Raw genomic sequence first — 22,374 nt, 5'->3', positions numbered from 1 at the left:
AAGTGTGACAAACCATGTTGGTGTACCTAAGTTCCGTAACATGCACTTGAGTTCTCCATGACGACGATACCAATACTCATTTGTTCCACGTTGACATGCCAATAAATTGATTAACTGTGCTTCTAAATTTTCATCTGTTTCTTGAACTTTCTCCACAAATTCTTTTGCAGAAAGAAGTGATTCATGAACTCCAGTTTTAAGTATATGATTCACTGCATATGAGAGAGAAGACAGATCACTTTCAAACAAAATGTGAAATATGTATGGAATGTACTGTCGAAATCTAGGATCTTCAGAATATAATCTTGTTGACCGATATTCTAAAGCTGGAATCCATACAGGTCGGTCATCATATTGTCCACCTTCTCCAGTAGGAAACAACTGTGGGAAACAACGAGCTTCCAAGCTTTTCTCCCATACACTCATTGGAGTTCCCTGTGCTTTTTTCATTTAAAATAACTCAATGCTACTTCCTATCACTTCTTTTGAATGTAAAGGACATATTGTATAATGTTCATAAATCTCTTCAGTCCTTGACTTGTCCACTTTCTCTATTTGACCACTTGAAATTTCAAAATCATCTTCTAAACGTATTACCTGTTCATCCACATTTACATTTTTGTAATAAATATTGTTCTCTATAACATATAAGGTAGCCTTTTCAACTTTATTAACATCCACAAATTCTTGCCATATTTTCTGACTCTTTGTGGGTACACCATTTACTAAAATAACTACTGCCTCATCTTCCTCTTTCTCTCCAGCAATAGTTTCAATGTTTTTCTTAAAATCCAAAGGTAAGTACACCACTCTTCCTTTCAGCCCTCTTTGCAAGACTGTTGGTGGCAGTTTACCTGTTTTATGCTCCATCCGAATTATAGTTTGAAAAGGATGAACAGATTGAATTAGAACCAACTCATATGTATTCAATTTGGCCAGCTCCTGCGGAATAGCTACGAACTCCAACTTATTATGCACTGCTCTAGCAGGCATTTTTTTCTCTTCTTACTTGTTGTAACAATATTTATATATACTTTGATCACTATCTAACCCAAATCGACCTTCAACAAATAAGTAAATTGCAAATTCTTCCCTCTTACCATTGTTCTCCTTTTCACTTTTCAAATACAAATCAATATGCCTACTTTGACTTTTATAATGAGTACGTCGACAACAAACACAAACATAGTTTGGTATTTCAGAGCACACTACATTAAACTTTCCAATTTCTTCTTTAAACTGATCAGTGCTAATCACTTTCTCATCTCCTCCAACATCGGTAATTGTCAAACTTTCACTTTCTATGAACTGCTCTTCTGAACCAAAATATCGCATTTCAATATCATCACACATTTTTTGAACATCTGATAAAGAACCATATAAAAGACTTCCATTCAGTTCACTTAAACTTAATGCAGGACTTTTTACATAGTACAGTTTCTTTGCAAAGTTTTGCATTTCTGAATGGTGTACTGCTAACATCCTCAAATGATGAAAAACACTTTTACAAACTTTTCTTGAAAGACAAGCCAGAGAATGCCCATACTTCTCAGTATATTTTCTTACATTACATGGATCTAGTCCTTGTAACAACGTAATCTTCTGTTTTATACTTTTCTGAGTATATTCTCGTAGCAAATTTCTCATCAATTCAATGGATTCCTGTTGAATACTACAAATGCTACTGCAACTCCACTTATATACAGGCGCTCGTGGAGGTTTCCCTTGCACTTCTTCAGCTATTAACTCTTCTGCACTTTTACCAACCATGTCCTCCTTTGGAAGAGGAACACCATCCTGAACTTCGCAGCAATGACCTCCAGTATCAACTGCAAATGATAAACTATTTTTCTGGAAGTAACTTTCCTCATTAAAAAAAGGCTCAGTACTAGAAGTATGTCTCCAATGTCCACTAAAGGTTTTACAAAAGTTGGTTCTGTTCAGAAGTCTTTTTTTTCTACTTTTGTCTATCAATACTTTGACTATTTTATCCAATACTTTCAATCTTTTTAAAATCAAAATGAACAACTTCTGTTTCAAATTGAAAGCAGTATCCACTATACTTTCAATACGCTGCTTCTCTTTGAATTGGAACATTCTTCTTTTATATTTGCAGCATGTTTTCAATAAATTCTGAATCACTCTAGATCGAAAAAGTCTCTGACCAATTTCTTGAAATTGTTTTTGTCTTCGAGTACCATATACTATTTCTTTATCATCTTTCCTTTTCCTCGTATTTGAAATTGAACTCTGCTTCACCTTACTTGAAAAATTCTTCTTTTTGCTTTGTGTGATGTTTTTCTCATTAAATGTTCGTAATATTTTTCTCAAAAATTGTCTTTTGCTTTTACTCAAACAAACAGTTGCTCTACTACTCACATTTTTTTCTACTTCAAGGTCTTTCCTTTTCAACAAATATATATTTATCTTCTCTTTTCTTTTTTTTTCACTTCTTCTAGGCATTTCCAAATTTCGATCCAAACGAACTAATTTTCTGAAAAACAAAAAATAGATTCAATTATTTTTCACATTTCTTCACTATGTTAAAATAGCAAGATACAATTGCAAAACTTCCACTAACAACTTCCAGACCCAGTGCTGCAACGTGATGGAGCATGACAGATGAGCACTAGGATGACAAGTAATGCCATAGAACATACATCAAGTATTTATTTAATTATTTCCATACTCCTTTACAATTTATATATAACTGCACTACCTCATACTTCTCACCTCTCCGCCAAACCCCACACCTCTTTCTCTGCAACCCACCGCACACAACTTTATAAATAGTATTTTTAAAAATTTGAATCTATGTACTTAGAATGATAGTATCAACCAAACAGCACACATAAAAATGTCCATTATTACCTAACAATTTAATCAACAACTTCGCAAACATAACACTGCACCCAGGGCTTTAACTGGAGGGGGTGTCTGTGGGGATGTGACCACCAGCACTTTATTTTTGGGAGCCTCGAAACGGGTCTTTATAGGGCTCTATTTTCCAACCTCACAAACGTAATCCGTTTTATTTTTCTTTATTGCACTGCAGTGACACTGTGAGAGCATGCACATTGCTCATTACTTAGAAGTGCAGACATCATGCCAAGTGATTCGCATTGTAGGAGAAGGGAAATCCTTTAAAGAGAGCCATTTTCTCTCATTATTTCCCTTCTCTTTTTGCAACGCACCAGCAACATCATCGTGGGGTGATTAGCAGACAGACCACCAGAGGCACAACGCCCATTGCCCTGGACTCTCTGACACAGCTTCCCGGGCACTCACACAGAGTACCCGAGTACTTCACCGGTCTTTAAAACCTCATTTTTTTGTAAAGGATACTCTGTTCTTTTTCACCCCTTTTTACAACCCCTACATGCTCACTCTGCCTATTGCTGAAAGAATTAGGCTCCCCCAAAATTTCCCTCTGGTTGCGCCTCTGCAAACGACCACAACAAGGCAACTCCAGCACGAACCTGCTCTCACCTTACACACGGTCTTGTTTTAGTGCTACAAAAACACACACTTTGCCTGCCTCACTAAGTTCTCACACCCCCTCTTTAATATGAACATAAAAGCTTTCCAATTACTTTTATATTCCTATACTGTACTTCACATGGAAATATAGAACTCAAGGTTCTCACCACCCCAAATTAGCTCTCTGTTATACTTTCTCAAGTATAAAAAGTACAGGTATTCAATATCTGTAAGTCACAGCTACTTTAAAACAGTGTACCTATAAACAACTCGACAAAACGTTATGTTTCTAAATTAACATATTACACTTAAAAGCTCCTTTACATTTCTTTCCCTAGATGTACCTTTGTTTAAAACACCACCAGAGAAGTATGTTGAAGTATGCTCCACAAAGAGTAGCTCAAAGCTTTGTTATTCTTTATTAAAATATCTGCCTGTCAATGCTTTTGCAAGCCTTTTCAATGCCTTAAGAGGGTAGCTGGATGAGTATAATATGTTGTATTTAAGATCGGGGGCGGACGATGCACGGAAATAAGAACGTATAGTTGAATAAAGGGTGAGTGGATGCATGACCAGATGTATCAATGGATAGATACATAGATCAATGTATCAATGTATGGATGGATGGAAGGATGAATGAATGCATATACCAGTACTTACACTAGACGGGTGGGCTGATAAATGCTTAGGATTGATTCTGGGACAGATATATCTATGCATATATAGGCGTATCGCTGCATGAATGGCACAGTGCTTACTATAGGCGAGTGCGCTCATAGATGCTTAAGATAAGCGGGCGAATAGATTTATGTATATATATAAGTAGGAATATATCCATCAATTAAAAGATGGTTAAATGGCGCAGCGCTTAGTATGCATGGATACTGCGCTTTAATTGGGCCGGGTCTGGGAACCGGCACTTATTTTCAGGCAACCTCCAAATGACTCTCTACCAGGCTCTATTTTCGGCCCTCTCAAAGATAGTCAATTTTTTTTATTTTTTATTACACTGCAGTGACAGCATGCACATCGATGTACGCATGCTTGTTTTGCTCACTACTGAGAACTGGAGACATCACACTAGGTTACCCACTTTGTAGAAGAAAGGGAAATCCTTTAAACAATGTTTTTTTCCGAACCTACAATAATTGGAGAGGATTTTCTAAAGCACACAATGATACTTATCTTGATTTAGAGTAGACCATGCCCCAACTTGCATAGCCCACACCCCTTTAAGAGCTTTGCCCCCCTTTTAGAGCACCCCCACTTTTTTTCTCCCCCTTAGAACCCTAACTACACCATAGTAACAAACAAACAGTGTAACCTTCCCTTAAAATCTACAATGGCACTAAGTGTCATAATTGTCCATCAACGCTATCAGCCTTCTACCACAGTACAAGAGTGTCTAACAGCACGAAGATGTCTTATCCACAGAAATGTTGTGTAATTTCTGTACCCGTCTGCTGGAACACTCATCACCAAAACGTATTAAAACATGGGAATTTGCCAGAAAAACATATACCATACCATAAAGCGATTCATAAATGGGCACACTGCCACTGCACCACCCTCTTCCCCATCCTTCCTTAACTTCACAAAATTAAAGAAAGAGCTACACCAAACCTAGTAAACACACTATACCAATACAAGAACTTAATTTCAACAACCGTCTACCGGAACGCTCATTAGCAAAGCGTATTAAAACATACAAATTTGCGGGTAAAACATATACCATGCCAGAGGGGACTTTATAAGTGCTCCCAGTGGTACGACCTCACCTTCAGTAGCTCGACATCTGCACGTTACTAAATTCTGTGTTTTAATCAGAAACATACCCACCTCCCCCACACCCACCCCCGCCCTTCCTTAACCGTACAAAATCAAACAGAAACCCCCCCCATTCCTAGTAGCACACACTATAACCATACACAGGCTTAATTTTAACAGGTGTGTGCTGGAACACTTATCAACAAAAAGTACTCAAACATGAAAATTCGCTGGAAAAACATAAACAATACCATAGCACGGATAATAAATAGGCTCACTCAAACTACATTACCTTTACTAACTACACATGCCCACGTTACAAATGTGCGTCTTATAGTCAGCAACATACGCACATCCCCCACCCCCACCCATACCCATGCTTAACCTTAAAAAATCAAACAATGAGCCCCTGCACTCCCGTTACCGCCACTATAGCCATAGATAGACTTAATGTCAACAGGTGTCTGCCGGAACGCTCATCAGCAAAAGTTATTAAAACTTACAATTTTACAACTCAAACATACACCATACCATAAGATGGTTTATAAATAGTCACAGTACCACTATACCACCTCAACACCCACCCTTGCTTAACTTTACGCAAATAAAAGAAAGAGCCCAAGCAAACGTAGAAGCACCACTATAGCCATGCACAGCCTTAACTACAACAGATGTCTCCTGAAAAGCTCATCAGCAAACCGTATTAAAACATGCAAATTTGCGGGTAAAACATATACCATGCCATAGGGTGCTTTATAAGTGCTCCCAGTGGTACTACATCACTTTTAGTAGCTCCACATCTCCACATTACTATATTCTGTATTTCAAACAGCAACATACCTACCTCCCCCACACCCACCTCCAACCTTGGTTAACAGTACGAAATCAAACAGAAACCCCCCATTCCTAGTAGAGCCATTATACCCATACACAGACTTAATTTTTACATGTGCCTACCGGAACACTTACCAGCAAAAACTATTCAAACATGCAAATTGGCAGGTAAAACATAAACCGTCCCATAGCACTGTTTATAAATGGGCCCAGTGAAACTACATTACCTTTAGTAACTACACATGCCCACGTTACAAATATCTATCTTATAATCAGCAACATACGCACCTCCCCCACCCCCTCCCATCCCTTGCTTAACCTTATGAAATCAAACAACAAGCCCCAGCACTCCCGTTACCCCCACTATAGCCATACATAGACTTAATGTCAAAAGGTGTCTGCCGGAACGCTCATCAGCAAAACCTATTAAAACCTGCAATTTTGCAACTGAAACATACACCATACCATAAGACGGTCTTTAAAAAGTCACAGTACCACTACCACCTCAACACCCGCCCTTGCTTAACTCTACGCAATAAAAGAAAGAGCCCCAGCAAAAGTAGAAGCGCCACTATAGCCAAACAGAGGCTTAATTTCAACAGATGTCTCCAGAAAACACTCACCAGCAAAACGTATTAAAACACGCAAATTTGCGACTTTATAAGTGCTCCCAGTGGTACTAGATCACCTTTAGTAGCTCAACATCTGCACGTTACTATATTCTGTGTTTCAATCAGCAACATAACCACCTCCCCCACACCCCCCCGCCCTTGCTTAACCATACGAAATCAAACAGAAACTCTCACCATTCCCAGTAGCGCCACTATACCCATATACAACGTTAATTTTAACAGGTGTCTGCCTGAACATTTATCAGCAAAAAGTATTCAAACATGCAAATTGGCGGGTAAAACATAAACCATCCCATAGCACGGTTTATAAATGGGCCCAGTCGGACTACACAACCTTCACTAGCTATACATCTATATGTTACGAAAGTAGTTAAAACACTCTGTAGAGTGTATTGCAGGGCATGGGGAGAGTAAACAAAGTTCTAATTCCCAAACTTTTGATATACAGTCCCTTTACTGTATCTATATTAAAGATATTAAATGGAATGAATAAATTGACGAGTGTCTCAAAAGAGATAGTGAAGCTCACCATCAGTAAAACACGAACCACTTCAATACCTACATATATCTGCCACAGCCTGACAAATAGTATCACTTATAATCACATGTAGTGTCTAATGTCAACAAATACAGAAAATATACTGCACATTTACATTTTGTTTTATCTCTCACACATTTATAAAACACCTCTTCTAAAGAAGCACTCCCCAACTACTTCTATTCAATAAGAACAGACAATAATTAATACGTTTACTACCATATATTTTAGTATATCTACCTTTTTATTATTCACTAGTCAGAAACTACAAAAACTATTCACTATAGCCAAATGCAAACCAGAAACAATATTCATATTTATCTCAACTTAGGATCATATGATTCAAACTATGCGTGCATATAAAAGGAACGTATCACTTTTCCTATCTCCATCTCCTCTCGATGTAATCTCCAAACACTGTACACGGCCCCACTGTACAACAACCTACCCTGACTTACATTCGCACCTACCTCTCAGTGTCAAAAATAAGACCACAACCTGCCCACATAACATTTCTGCATTTCGTTTTATCGCTTTTAACATAATAACACATATGTCTCCTACCACCACCCCCACCCCACTATTTCACAAAAAGTATCAGTTGCAAACGTGCGACATTTTCTTTATCTCCCCAAATACATTACAAACTCAAATTAACGCTGTACCTCATTTTCAAAACAGTACAGTCCTGTAAAGATGACAAACTACACTTATTCTCTGTGAAAAATTCCTAAACATATATAAAATACTTATATAACAACAGCTCAAATTGTATGCATATTTCAAAACCAATATCAAACACCACACTTTACTTACACTATATTACTTTGAGATAAAAAATACTTTCAAAATTAAAAGCATCACCTCATATACTGAATCAATACTATAAAATACATAACAACCTTTTAAATTTCTAACTCACCTTTGTAGTTGTTATCCAGATTTCAAATGACACACGCATACAATTCTCTCTTTCTCACATAGTACATGTAAAGCTCCGACTTCATCAAGAAGGAAACCAGGAATGGCACAATTTCTCTGTCGCTCCACACATAAGTACATGTAAAGAACAAATCAGAATACTTCATTCCTTCAATGACATCCAAAACTTACCTCCATTGGTTAATTTTGAATTTTCCTTCTGAAAAGCTACTTATTATTCTGCGCCACATACAGGTCACAAGTTTAACCTATTTTATCACCACACTTTCTGGAACCTTCTACGACACCTGCAGGCTAAAAGTTCATCATTTTATTTTTTTAACCTAACTATATACTTTTGCAACATTTTATCGAACATTCAACGGCACGTACACGTTAAAAGTTCACAATAGGGGTCAGTAGTTCATCAGCTTTATCCCCAACTCCAGCAGCACCTCACCTTACACCCCCAGCGCCATCAGACCTGTAGGAGTCAGTGCTTTCCACTTTCCAAATACCAAATTCATTTCATACACACAAATTTACCTTCGCACTCCCTATATAACACCCCCTAAGCACCATACGCAAGTTACAATGTTCGAAACAAAAGTTCCTCCAAGTAGCTATAACTACATGCTGACACTACTTGCACAGATATGGCACAGCGGCCAGTGCACATGACTTCACAGCATATGACACACAGTTTGGGCTCACACTTTCATCCCCAAGTCTGGCAGCAGCTCAGCTTAGCAGCATGAGACTCTACACACTACCTCACATATTTTCCGTACCCCAGAAATTTCAGATCAGTACGGGTCAGTAGTTCGTCTTAGTAGTTATAAACACATGCTGACACTACTTCCACAGCTGTACTGCAGCAGCCACGGCACATGACTTCACAGCATAAGACACACAATTTAGACTCACCCTCTAATCCCCGAGTCCCGCACCACCTCACCTTAGCAGCATCACACTCTTGGCAATACCTCACTTAATTTTCGTAGCCCAGCACTTTCACACTGGTAGGTATGATTAGTTCACTTCACACCCCCTTTATAGCACACCCTAAACACCCCACAGAGGGTACAGTGCTCCTACCCTCCTATTTCCCACTTTTTTTGCCCTTTTTTCCCCTTACTCGCTTCAACGGAATAACAAAATGGCGGCCAGCACATCCTCCTTCCATGAGACCCTAGACAATACCTCACAAATTTCCCATACCCAGGACTTTCACACCACTACGGGTCAGTAGTTCATCCTAGTAGGTATAAACACATGTTGACACTACTTCCACAACTGTACTGCAGCGGCCAGGGCACATGACTTCACAGCAGAAGATACACAGTTTGGGCTCACTCTTTAATCCTCGAGTCGCCACAAGCTCACCTTAGAAACATCACACATGTAACGCCCTGAACGTCTCAGGATCGTTTAACAGACACGACAATGAGGACGCAACCACTTGTGAAGGGTTAGTTCTTTTAATGAAGGCAAATAAAATACAAAGAACAAACAAAAGTTATAGTCACTGGAATCCTCCAGGCTAAGTACGTTACCAGCCCACAGCACGGATGGTCCTAACCGTCCTCTGCATATACGCCGATCCCGGCGTATGCCAACAGAGGGCAGAAATGAAATGGCCGACAATGCCAATCGGTAGGCTGTGAGGGGCACGAAGAGTGTTGGGGAGAATCGAGGAGTCAGGGAAACACCCAGCCGGGGTCTCTACCTGAAGGGAGCAGCCGCTCAACCTCTTCCTCAGACTGCACCGGGACGCGGAGTCACCTCCTGGTGATGCGTCACCGATACCCCAATCACAAGCAAGAAGACTGAACCGAGAGCAGCAGCTCGATCGATCCTGTGGACTTCCGAGTCTGTAACGCGGCAAACACCTCCTGGTGTGCGTTACAGCTGGCAGTCCCTGTGTCTCTGGTCGGGCTGGGAGTTACGACTCCAACCAGCAAAAGCGCCACTGCGCTTGGACTCAGCCGAGTCAAAAAGCGAAGCTCAATGGTTGACCGGTAGAGCTTCCGGGTCCTTCACAGGTGACGATGGGGCAAGACACGGCCCAGGGAGTAACGACTCGACCTACCTCCGTTCTTGCCTTACTGGAGCACCACTCCGGAACACTGCTCTTCACGAAGCAGGTACGTCGGTGTAAACACAATATCCGACAGCCTTGTACCTCCCGGTTCCTCCCTTTATAGGGCGTGTTTTCCTTGAGTTATGTAACAGCTCTCCTGTTTACATAAGGGCGTGTTTCTCTTGAGTTATGTAACAGCTCTCCTGTTTACATAAGGGCGTGTTTCCCTTGAGTTATGTAACAGCTCTCCTGTTTACATAAGGGCGTGTTTCCCTTGTATGACAGGAATTCTTGACAGTACATCCTCCCTCTCAGCGGCTCCCCACGGGTCCAGCGCTGGCAGGAAAACGCCGATGGAACAAGGAGACCAAGCGTGGAGCATGAACCCCTTCAGCCGGTTCCCATGACTGCTCCTCCGGGCCATAGCCTTTCCACGCAACCAGGTACCACAGCTTCCCCCTGCGCCATTGGGACGCCCGTATGCCCGACACTTCATACTCCACCTCCGACTCCACGCATACCGGCCTAGGTGTCCCAGACGGCTTGGAGGGTGCTGGTTTGAGCAATGATACATGAAAGACAGGGTGTATCCGCAATGACTGGGGCAAGCACACCTTCACGTTCACGGGACCCATACACTTGGTAATTCGATAGGGGCCCATGTACTTGGGATGGAACACACTGTTCTTTCGAAACCTCATGTTTCTTGTGGATATCCAGACGTAGTCTCCAGTGCGGTACAGTGGCCCGGGCCTTCTCTTCCTGTCTGCCGCAGCCTTGTATCTTCTCTTGGCCTCTATTAGGACAGCCCTTGAGCGCATCAACGTGTCTTTTATGTGTGCCACCCTGTCCGCTGTGGCGGGAATCCTGTCCTCTCTGAACGGATGTAGAAATGGCAAGAACCTGGGATGTTGGCCGTAGTTGCTATAGAACGGAGATGACTGTGTGGAGCTGTGAGTGGCGTTGTTATAGGCGATCTCTGCAACCCATAGCAAGTCGACCCATTCTTCCCTGCCCTGGTCCACAAAACATCGCAGATACTGTTTGAGCGTTTGGTTCAGGCGCTCGGTTTGGCCGTCCGTTTGAGGGTGGTAGCTGGTGGACAGGGCGGTCTTAACATGCAGCGCAGTGCACCAAGTCTTCCAGAATTGCGCAGTAAACTGCGACCCCCGGTCCGACACGATCACCCCAGGTAATCCATGCAGTCGTACCACATTCTTTAGGAGTAGTGACGCCAATTCCCCGGCCGTAGGGACTCTCTTGCAGGGGATGAAGTGCCCCATTTTCGTCAAGTAATCCACCACCACCAGTATTGCCGTCATCCCCTGGTCTACCGGTAGGCCCACCACGAAGTCCAGTGATATGCTATCCCATGGTCTATCCGGGGTCGGAAGTGGATGTAAGAGCCCTTGGGTTCGGCCATGGTCGGCCTTCATGGTAGCACACGTAGGACACTCCTGTCCCCACCTCCTGACATCCACTCTCATGGTTGGCCACCAGAAATGCCATCCCATGCTAGCCACCGTTTTTTCAAAGCCCAAATGACCTGCGCATGGAGAGTCATGGCACCAGATGAATGCTTGTTTCCTTAGCCTAGGCGTGGGTATCAATAGGCACCTGCCCTTCAGGGGTATCCCGTCCTTCAGCTGCCATTCTCTGTGACTGAGGAGCCACCTCCGCCATGCGAATGACCTGATCCCTCTCTTTATTCCCCTCAGGAAAGTATCCGGTTGGATAACCCCCAATACCATCCTCGGGGAAATGATGGAACGCTCGGTTGCAGGCAATGGTTCCTTAACTGCAGATTGACGGGACAGGGCGTCCGCCTTCCGGTTTTCCGTCCCCGGCCGATATGTGATGCGGAAGTTGAACCCCGCAAAGAAGATCATCCACCGCAGCTGCCTGGGAGAAAGGTGTCTAGTGGCCGTCATGAACTGTAGGTTCCGATGGTCCGTGTACACCGATACCACATGTCTTGCCCCCATCAACCAATGCCTCCATTCGGTGAAGGCGTCCTTGATTGCGAGAAGCTCCTTCTCCGCAATATGGTAGTTGCGTTCTGCGTCGTTGAGTTTGCGGGACATGTACGCAACGGGATGAAGCACCCCTGTGTCGTGGTTGCGTTGGGACAAGATAGCCCCCAGCGCCACATCCGACGCGTCCGCTTCCACCACGTAGGGGAGATCCGGATCGGGGTGAGCCAACACCGGCGCCTTACCAAAGGCGCTTTTCAGGGCCTCAAAGGCTTTGTTCGCTTCAGGGGACCAGACAAACTCCTTGGACTTCCTCAGTAGCTGTGTGATTGGGGCCACCACTCCTGAAAATCCATCTATAAACCGCTTGTAAAAGTTGGCGAAGCCAATGAAACTTTGGACGTCCTTCACGCTTTGGGGCACCGGCCATTCTGTCACCGCCTTGATCTTTCGTTCTGCCATCTCCTGTCCCTCTGGACTCAGCATCACTCCGAGGAATTCCACGGATGTGACGTGGAAGTCACACTTGCTGAGTTTACAAAACAGCATGTTTTCCCTCAGCTTTCGGAGCACAGCTTTGACGTGGTGTACGTGCTCCTCCACACTGGACGAATAGATGAGGATGTCGTCGATATATACGACCACGTAGATATCCAACTCCTCTCTGAATACCTCATTCAAAAAGTACTGAAAGGCTGCCGGGGCGTTGCACAGACCGAACGGCATGACGAGGTACTCAAAAAGGCCGAACCTGGTCTTAAAGGCGGTCTTCCACTCGTCTCCGTCCCTCATGCGCACCAGATGGTATGCCCCTTTCAAATCCAACTTGGTGTAGATACGAGCTTTCTTGACCTGTTCCAGAAGTACACTGATGAGAGGCAAGGGGTACCGATTTTTTATGGTTATCGCATTCAATGCCCTAAAGTCAACACAGGCTCTCAGCTCCCCATTAGCCTTCGGGATGAAGAAGAGTGGCGAGGCGGCCGGAGACTTGGACGGGCGGATGAATCCTAGCTTGAGGAGTTTATCCAGGTACCCCCGGAGATGCACGTTTTCAGGCTCCGTCAGGGCATACAGCCTGCCGCTGGGAACGCTGGCCCCTGGCACCAGGTCGATCTGGCAGTCAAACTGTCTATGTGGTGGTAGCACTTCCGCCTTCACCTCATCAAATACATCCTCAAAACTGTGATAAGCCTGGGGGAGAGCCACATCTTTTTCTGCCGCTGTAGCCACCGTCTGACTCCTGCTCTCATCTGCGTCAAGGGATTCCGTTCTTATTCCACAATGCAGGATGCAATACGGTGACGTCATTTCGATGCGATGTGTTGGCCAATCCACAAATGGGTTGTGTTTCTGTAGCCACGGCAATCCCAATATGACGCCATATTGGGGCGCTCGGATGATGTTAAAATCGATTTGTTCCAAATGGTTCCTCCCATATCTCATCGGAAGGACCCCCGTGTGCTGTCCGATGGGCCCCGTCACCAATCGCCTTCCGTCTACCGCATAGACGTCTTCGGGTACTGCTTTGGGAAGAAGCACTAGCCCTAGCCTGCATGCCTCGTTGTGGTCCATAAACATGCCAGTGGCCCCTGAATCCACCATGGCCACAACGGGTATCCACTGGTCATGCACTCCCACGTGCACCGTGATAAACAGGTGTCGTTGTCCCTTAGTGACCGAGTTGGAAAGTGAAGGGATGGATGAGTGACTCCGAGATGCCCCTTCTCTGGTCTTGGAGTCCTCTAGTTTTCCGCCGGTATGTCCACCACGGCTGTTACCGACCGGTTGGCCCGATAACGTGACGTCTTCGGTTTGGCAGGGCATTCACGTACGTAGTGGCCTTTTTTGCCACAATATAGGCACAATCCTTGTTTACGGCGTGACTCTTTCTCCGTGGCTGTGAGGCTCGCTCGTATTGCGCTGATGTCCATGGGTTCTCCCTTGGATGCGGTGGAAGTTTCAGGACTTCCCACCGTCACATAGGATGGAAGGGATTTTCCTTTTCTCCCATGATCCCCCTTTCTTTCACTTAGCCTATGTTCCAGCCGTAATACCAGGTTGATAAGGCCCTCACATGTCTTGGGTTGAGGGTCAATATGAGCCACGGCGTCCTTGAGCTCATCGCACAGCCCTTGATGGAAGAGCGCCGTCTGTTTAGCAACAGGCCACTTGGTTTCCGCAACCAGCCTTCGGAACGCGTTGAGATACTGCACCAGGTCGTTGGATCCCTGTCTCAACTCAAGCATTTCATGGTCCGCCGTGTACGAGTCAGCCCTTCTGTCGAATACCTTCAGGAATTCCTCGCGAAAAGCACCCCAATCACATAAGAGGGGGTCGTCCCTGCTCACCAGAGGTACGGCCCATTGTGCCGCGTTTCCAGCCAAATAGGATATAAGGAAAGCCACACGAGCCTGACTCGTGGGGAACGCCTTTGGTTTGCACGATAAATGTAGCGCCACTTGTGTGAGGAATACCTGCACTGTGTTAGGATCCCCACTGTACCTCTCTGGTGTTGCCAAGGGGATGGCTACCGGCATTTCCACTACTACCGCAGGGGTCTGGTTCGTGAGGGAGGTGCTGGGCGTGAGCGGGTCCAATTGGATAGCATCCAGTCTGGCTTTTACATCGGCTGTTTCTTGCCTAGAGGCAGCCACTTCAACTTGCATGGCCGCTAAAGCAGCCAGCACATCATCAAGTGTTGCCATGTCTGTTATCGACCGGGAGACAGTTAGTGTTATTAAGGTCGGATATTTTGTAACGCCCTGAACGTCTCAGGATCGTTTAACAGACACGACAATGAGGACGCAACCACTTGTGAAGGGTTAGTTCTTTTAATGAAGGCAAATAAAATACAAAGAACAAACAAAAGTTATAGTCACTGGAATCCTCCAGGCTAAGTACGTTACCAGCCCACAGCACGGATGGTCCTAACCGTCCTCTGCATATACGCCGATCCCGGCGTATGCCAACAGAGGGCAGAAATGAAATGGCCGACAATGCCAATCGGTAGGCTGTGAGGGGCACGAAGAGTGTTGGGGAGAATCGAGGAGTCAGGGAAACACCCAGCCGGGGTCTCTACCTGAAGGGAGCAGCCGCTCAACCTCTTCCTCAGACTGCACCGGGACGCGGAGTCACCTCCTGGTGATGCGTCACCGATACCCCAATCACAAGCAAGAAGACTGAACCGAGAGCAGCAGCTCGATCGATCCTGTGGACTTCCGAGTCTGTAACGCGGCAAACACCTCCTGGTGTGCGTTACAGCTGGCAGTCCCTGTGTCTCTGGTCGGGCTGGGAGTTACGACTCCAACCAGCAAAAGCGCCACTGCGCTTGGACTCAGCCGAGTCAAAAAGCGAAGCTCAATGGTTGACCGGTAGAGCTTCCGGGTCCTTCACAGGTGACGATGGGGCAAGACACGGCCCAGGGAGTAACGACTCGACCTACCTCCGTTCTTGCCTTACTGGAGCACCACTCCGGAACACTGCTCTTCACGAAGCAGGTACGTCGGTGTAAACACAATATCCGACAGCCTTGTACCTCCCGGTTCCTCCCTTTATAGGGCGTGTTTTCCTTGAGTTATGTAACAGCTCTCCTGTTTACATAAGGGCGTGTTTCCCTTGAGTTATGTAACAGCTCTCCTGTTTACATAAGGGCGTGTTTCCCTTGAGTTATGTAACAGCTCTCCTGTTTACATAAGGGCGTGTTTCCCTTGTATGACAGGAATTCTTGACAACACACTAGCCAATACCTCACTTAATTTTCGTAGCCTAGAACTTTCACACCGGTAGGTATGATTAGTTCACTTCGCACCCCCTCTATAGCACACCCTAAACACCCCACAAAGGTTACAGTGCTCCTACCCTCCTCTTTCCCACATTTTTCGCCCTGTTTTTCCCCCTTACTCACTTCAACGGAATCACAAAATGGCGGCCAACATTTCCTAGTTGCAAATACTCGCAGCGAATCAGCAGCAAGCTCGTGCTCGTAACGCCACAGCTAATCAGATGGCAGAATTCCCAAATGTCGATATTTGTAAATGTCAATATTTCTCAAGAACTACTGGACGGATTTACACCAAATAAACAAAAGCGTGTTTTCTAGATCAAGACCCTTCTCCCTGCCAAATTTGGGGTAATTCCGTTCACCCGTTCACCCTGTAGCCTTGTCTAAAGTTTCCTATGGAAATTAACATTGAAAGAACACATTTTGGGACCCCCTTTTTTCTCGGGCCCCCCTCTTGACAAATCACTCCCAACCTTTCATCATAGGAGCTGATCACAACAAATAATTAGTTTAAAAATTTCACGAAGATTCATCAATCGGCGCCAAAGTTATTGCGAATAGAATGTTGCCATTTTCCTATAGTAACTAGATCCTAACTATAACTACCTACTGATGACCGCCAGTAGGTAATATATATATGTATTTATATATATATATATATATATATATATATATTACCTACTGGCGGTCGCCAGTAGGTAGTTATAGTTAGGACCCTGTTTCCATAGGAAAACCGCAACATTCTATTTGGAATAACTTTGGCGCCGGTCGACGAATCCTCGCGAAATTTTCAAAACTAATGGGGCGCTACGCTCCGCTCCTACCCTGAAAGTCTCGGGGGGATTCGTCGAGCGGGGGCTGAGATAAAAGGGGGGTCCCAAAACACGTTTTCCCCATGCATTTTTCCATAGGACCTTTAGTCCAAGCTACAGCCCGAACGGCTGAACAGAATTACTTGAAATTTGGCAGAGAGGTAGTCCTCAGGTCAAGGAAGTGCCTTTTGTAGGTTTGGTGTAAATCTGTTCAGTAGATTCTGAGAAAATAGCCTTTAAATCAATATATATATCTGAGCCAGCTTACGGTGCGCTTACGGTGCGCTTACCGTACGCGCACGGCCGTGCGCGAGCGCGATTCTGATTGGCTGTTAGATCTTAGTAAACATTCGAATCGGTCGAAACCAGGAAGCTGCGGCCGCCATTTTCTCTCTCGCAGTCTGATAGGGGGTTAAAAAACAAAGCCCAAAAACTTGTAAAGTGGCTGTTTAGACAGCTCCTAAGCACCTAGCCATGTTGAGGGAGTCCTCAAAGATCCCCCAAGGCCAAAAACGGAATTTTAATTTTTGCGATAATTTCGCCGATTACGCTTACCGTACGCGTACGGTAAAAATTAATAAAAAAAAAAAATCCATACTCTCCCCACCCCATGTGCAAATGGTGCCCGAAGGGCACCATATGTGCATGGCATATCACAGATGTGAAAAATTAAAATATTACCTTTCACAACGAAGCGCATCATATGTCCTCCATGTGCGCACGGTGCGCGAAGCGCATCGTGCGTACATGGCCCATCTAGCGTAACGCGGGCACACGGTGCGCGTAGCGCACCGTGTGCCCACGGTGCGCGCATGGCACTAACTGCGTAAAGTGGGCGTGCTCACTGTGCGCGCATGGTGCGCGAAGCGCACCGTGCGCACATGGAACGAACTGCGTTAAGTGGGCGCGCACGCCACGAATGGCGTAAAGTAACTTAGCATTTAAAAAAACGTACAAATTCACTGAAAAAACCATAGGTTTCACACACGTTATAGTTAGGAATTAGCATTTAAAAAACCTTGCAAATTCAGTGAAAAAACCATAGGTTTCACACATGTTATAGTTAGCTGAACATTTCACTCGTAAAAAACCAATGAAATTTCCCCGTTATAGTTAGTGCAGGCAACTATAACTCACGCGACCGCAATCCTCTGCTGATGACATATCTGTCTTTATGAAAAAAAAATATTTGTAATATATGTATAGCTAAAATTTAATGGAAGAAGACATGGGCAAATAAGTGTCTAAATACAGTATTAGCATCAGCAGAAGATTGCGGTCGCGTGAGTTATAGTTGCCTGCACTAACTATAACGGGGGAATTTCATTGTTTTTTTACGAGTGAAATGTCCAGCTAACTATAACATGTGTGAAACCTATGGTTTTTTCACTGAATTTGCAAGGTTTTTTAAATGCTAATTCCTAACTATAACGTGTGTGAAACCTATGGTTTTTTCAGTGAATATATATATATATATATATATATATATATATATATATATATATATATATATATATATATATATATATGTGTGTGTGTGTGTGTGTGTGTATATATATATACACATACATACACATGTGTGTATGTGTCCGTGAAAGGATTACAAGTTTGGCTACTGACAGCCTCTACATAATTAAGAGACCGCCATCTTGCTTTGTAGGTGCACTTTGCATTGTGTTTCTAACTAGTATTAGGTTTGCCATCTACTGCCATTGTTGTAAATAATTTATGTTTAAAAAAATATTACAGAGTACAGCGGTTCTTCCTAGAAAGGTTCGAGAAAGTAGCGTGGTACAGGAAAAACATTATTTTACAGTAATTCATGATTTTTTCACTATAATTGGTTGGAGGTTATAGAGGCTTTTAAAAGAGCTGTTGATTTTGAAATTAAACATTATTACATAGCCATTGATAAATGTTTGTCAGGATTTTTGCCATAAGCGGTTAAATAGACACCATCTCCATGATTTAGATAGAGTTGGGAAAAAACAATGATTCAGTAATAAATGAGATACATGGTATGATCTCTCAGGAATGCTTGCCGATTCTTGTTGATATGTCTGTGACATTTTTCAAACTTAGCAGCATTCATTAATGATTATTTCTATTTTTGCCACTGACAAATATTTGAAAACACAAAATGTGTATTAGGGAACGTACTCATTAAACACTTGAAAATAGCTATCATATCTATCTCTGTTCTTACACCAGTGAGCTTTACATATATAATTACCTCTACAGGGAATCATAAACTGTGGATGTTCACACCCACTAAGTGAAGAGAGGAGAGGGAGGATGTTATTGGCAAACCATGTAATATCTCTGTTTGCCAAACCTAAATTTGTTACACAACTAATCTTTGTTGGCATACTCCCTGACCCAATAAATGAAACTGTGTCTAAAAATCGAAACTCCAACCACCTTGCTTATACACTACTAAATAAGTTTCTCAAACACTCACTCACTGAAAGTTGAATATGGAGATAATGGGAGAGTACATTAATCAATTGCATACTTTAATGACAGCTGATAGTTTTAAATGCAGTATTACAACAGAGGTTCACTCTTTCAGCTCCTAGGTTAACGGCTACTTTAAAAGAAGAAAGGTCCCCCTGCAAGCACCTTGAATGCAGGTGGAGGAAATCTTATAACTTAGAAGTTAAAGCAATTTATTAAAAAACACTAAATAACTTTTGTAGTGCAGTATGCAGGGTGCATAAAGAGTTTATTTCATCCTCTATTGCTGCTGCCTCCCATAAATTCTGCACACTTTTCAGGATGGTGAACTCTTTTTTGTCACTCAATTCCTCTCAAAATAACTTGATTTCTTCTTCAATGGTGTGCAAAGAACTCTCGGACTTCTTCTATAATAGAATTCAAGTTATTTACGACAAAGCACCCCACCCCAGAGGCTCCCATCCCCATCACGGATGGGAATAACTATCATGGTCAATTGCTATCCAATTTTGATCCCCTCACACTTTATGAATTGTCTATTCTACTGGCAAGTTGCATATCTTGGTCACCACTTGACCCATGCCCCCATATACTCAGACTGGCTGCACCAACGATCAATCCCATCTTTAATGAATTGAGGAATGCATCGCTGGAGGCAACTATAGTGCCACATAATTGGAAGCAGGCCAAGCATCAACCTCTACGGAAGAAGGCTAATATGGACCCCCAAGGTACATAGCTACTTCAGGACTAGTTCCTTGCTGCCTTCTGCTGTCAAAATGTTGGAGAAGTCGGTCTTCTGACAACTCTCCCATTTTGTGTAAATCAACAATCTGCTCCATGACACTTAGTCTAACTTTTGCGCTGGTTACAGAAAGGAATCCACACTCCTGGAGGTCACTGAATTAATCAAGGACAATCCTGATCAGAGGGTGGTACCTATGGTTGTCCTTCTTGCTTTATCAGGGGCCTTCAATATATTAGCCCACTCCATTCTCCTGGTTAGATTATGGAATCCCTAGAGTACGCAGAATGCACCAGGTGGGCAGTTCCTTTGGATTTTTTGAAGCCAAACTCTGGAACTCAATGCCATTGGCTCTGAGCCTCGAACCTCCAGAAGTAAGTTTTCACTAAAAGCTCAAGACCTGGCTGTTTAGGCAAAGTAAGTAGAACCCTTGGTACTTTAGACAACACCAACTCTACCAGATTGCGGACTGGTACTTTCTTCTCCAGCGCGAGGACACTCCTTAGAGTAACCAGGCATTCTACAAATCCTTTAACATAACACAGGCCTCCGTTTGCCAAGGCAAAAACAAATTCCAAAGAAATTATTGCCGCAAAGGATTTCATTCTGTTCCTGGAATGTTCATGGTTTTCATGAAATGGCCCTTGAAAACGATACTCTCACCTTTTTCCAGCAACAAGACGTAATCCTGATCCAGGAATCATGGAAACTCTCCCCCTCGCCAATCGTAGGGTACAAAGAACACCATACTTTGGCAGAAAGATTATCACCCTTCGGGCATCCACGCGGAGGACTGTCAATATACATAACACAAAAATATGACTGGGTAACAGAAGAGCTGGATATGGGTCTCTCTTGGGTACAAGTGATTAAAATTACCGTTCATTCACCCACAGGAAATAAGAAATGGCACCTATTGGTGTGTAACACCTATATCCACCCGGAGAGGAAAACCCAGAAGGAGAAATATGCAAATTTATCATCTTTGATAAAAGTATTACAGAGATCCTATGCGCAATGCCAGATGTTTATTTCAGGAGATTTTAACAGCAATCTCTTAGGGAAAAATCAGGCAGTAAAATGAAAAAAATACTACGCGACCTGGAAGATTTAGGTTTATCAATACTGAACGGAAAAACAAGGGGCGACATTCCGGCAGGCATTACTTACTTGAGCGGTAAAGTCCATTCAATAATTGATTACACAATAATAAGTAAGGTCCTATCTTCTAGTATAGAATCATTCCAAATAGTCAAGCGTTTGGAAAGTGACCATTTCCCTCAAATAACTAAAATGAATATTCCACTCACTGCATTGCATACTCTGCCGTCCTTACTACAACATGCCGAGAAGTTCAACTTAAAGAAGTTAAAATGGCGTGGGGGAGGCCTGGAAAGTATATTGGTCACAGTAAAACAACATTTGTCCAACTCAAGCACCCAGCACGACGAAGATCGCATAAAGAACTGGGAGCAACTAATTCAGGTCCTCTTGCACAAATTCCCAGCACCATCAGCGAACTTGGGATGCATTAAGGCAAGGAAGGAGCCATGGTTCAACCAGGACCTAAGAGAAAAAAAGAGAAGCGTTGCACGGGAGGTCCGAGCAGTCACCTATGGAAAAAAAATGGGAACCAGTACAAACAACTGCAAACTAAAAGAAGCAAGAAGCATGTATAGGAAGTCGTTAAGGGTTGCAAAGAGAACGTACAAGGAATCCATTTGAGTGCAGGAAAACGGCCAAATAGCAGGGATTTTTGGGGAATCATCAATGACCTAAAGAAAGGAGCAAGCCTTCATCAGGAAGCAGGGGTAGGAGAGGAATGCTGGTCCCATCATGTGCAATCTCTGTATGGAAACACAGTGTCAAGCAGCACCAAAATGCAACGGGGGAGTGAGTTGGAAAGCGGGAAAAACAGAAAAAAAGAGACTCAGGCGAATAAAGACTACGAGGACCAGGAAGATGTAAACGTGATCACGGAAACTCCCCTAACCTCTAAAAAACAACTGAGTAGAATAATAAAAAGATTGAAGACAGAAGGAGCTGCAGGCCCAAATGGGCTGCCAAATATGCTCTTTAAAACGGATCCGGATTTCTGGTCAGAGTCCTTAACCCCCCTATTCAACTATATATATTCTCAAAACAAAGTCCCCGCATCTTGGCAGGGGAACATCATTCACCCCATTTTCAAACAAGGAGATCGTCGCAACCCCGCCAACTACAGGCTGATATCCCTAATAGACGTGGAAGCCAAGCTCTATGCCTCCTGCATCCTAACTCAGTTACAAGATTGGATAGAAGATACCAATATTATCCCCAAGTTTCAAACAGGGTTCAGGCAAGGAATG

Source organism: Triturus cristatus, chromosome 3_1, assembly GCF_964204655.1.
Source record: "Triturus cristatus chromosome 3_1, aTriCri1.1, whole genome shotgun sequence".
In the NCBI taxonomy this organism is placed as follows: domain Eukaryota; kingdom Metazoa; phylum Chordata; class Amphibia; order Caudata; family Salamandridae; genus Triturus; species Triturus cristatus.
Note: the sequence above shows the minus strand (reverse complement) of the source record.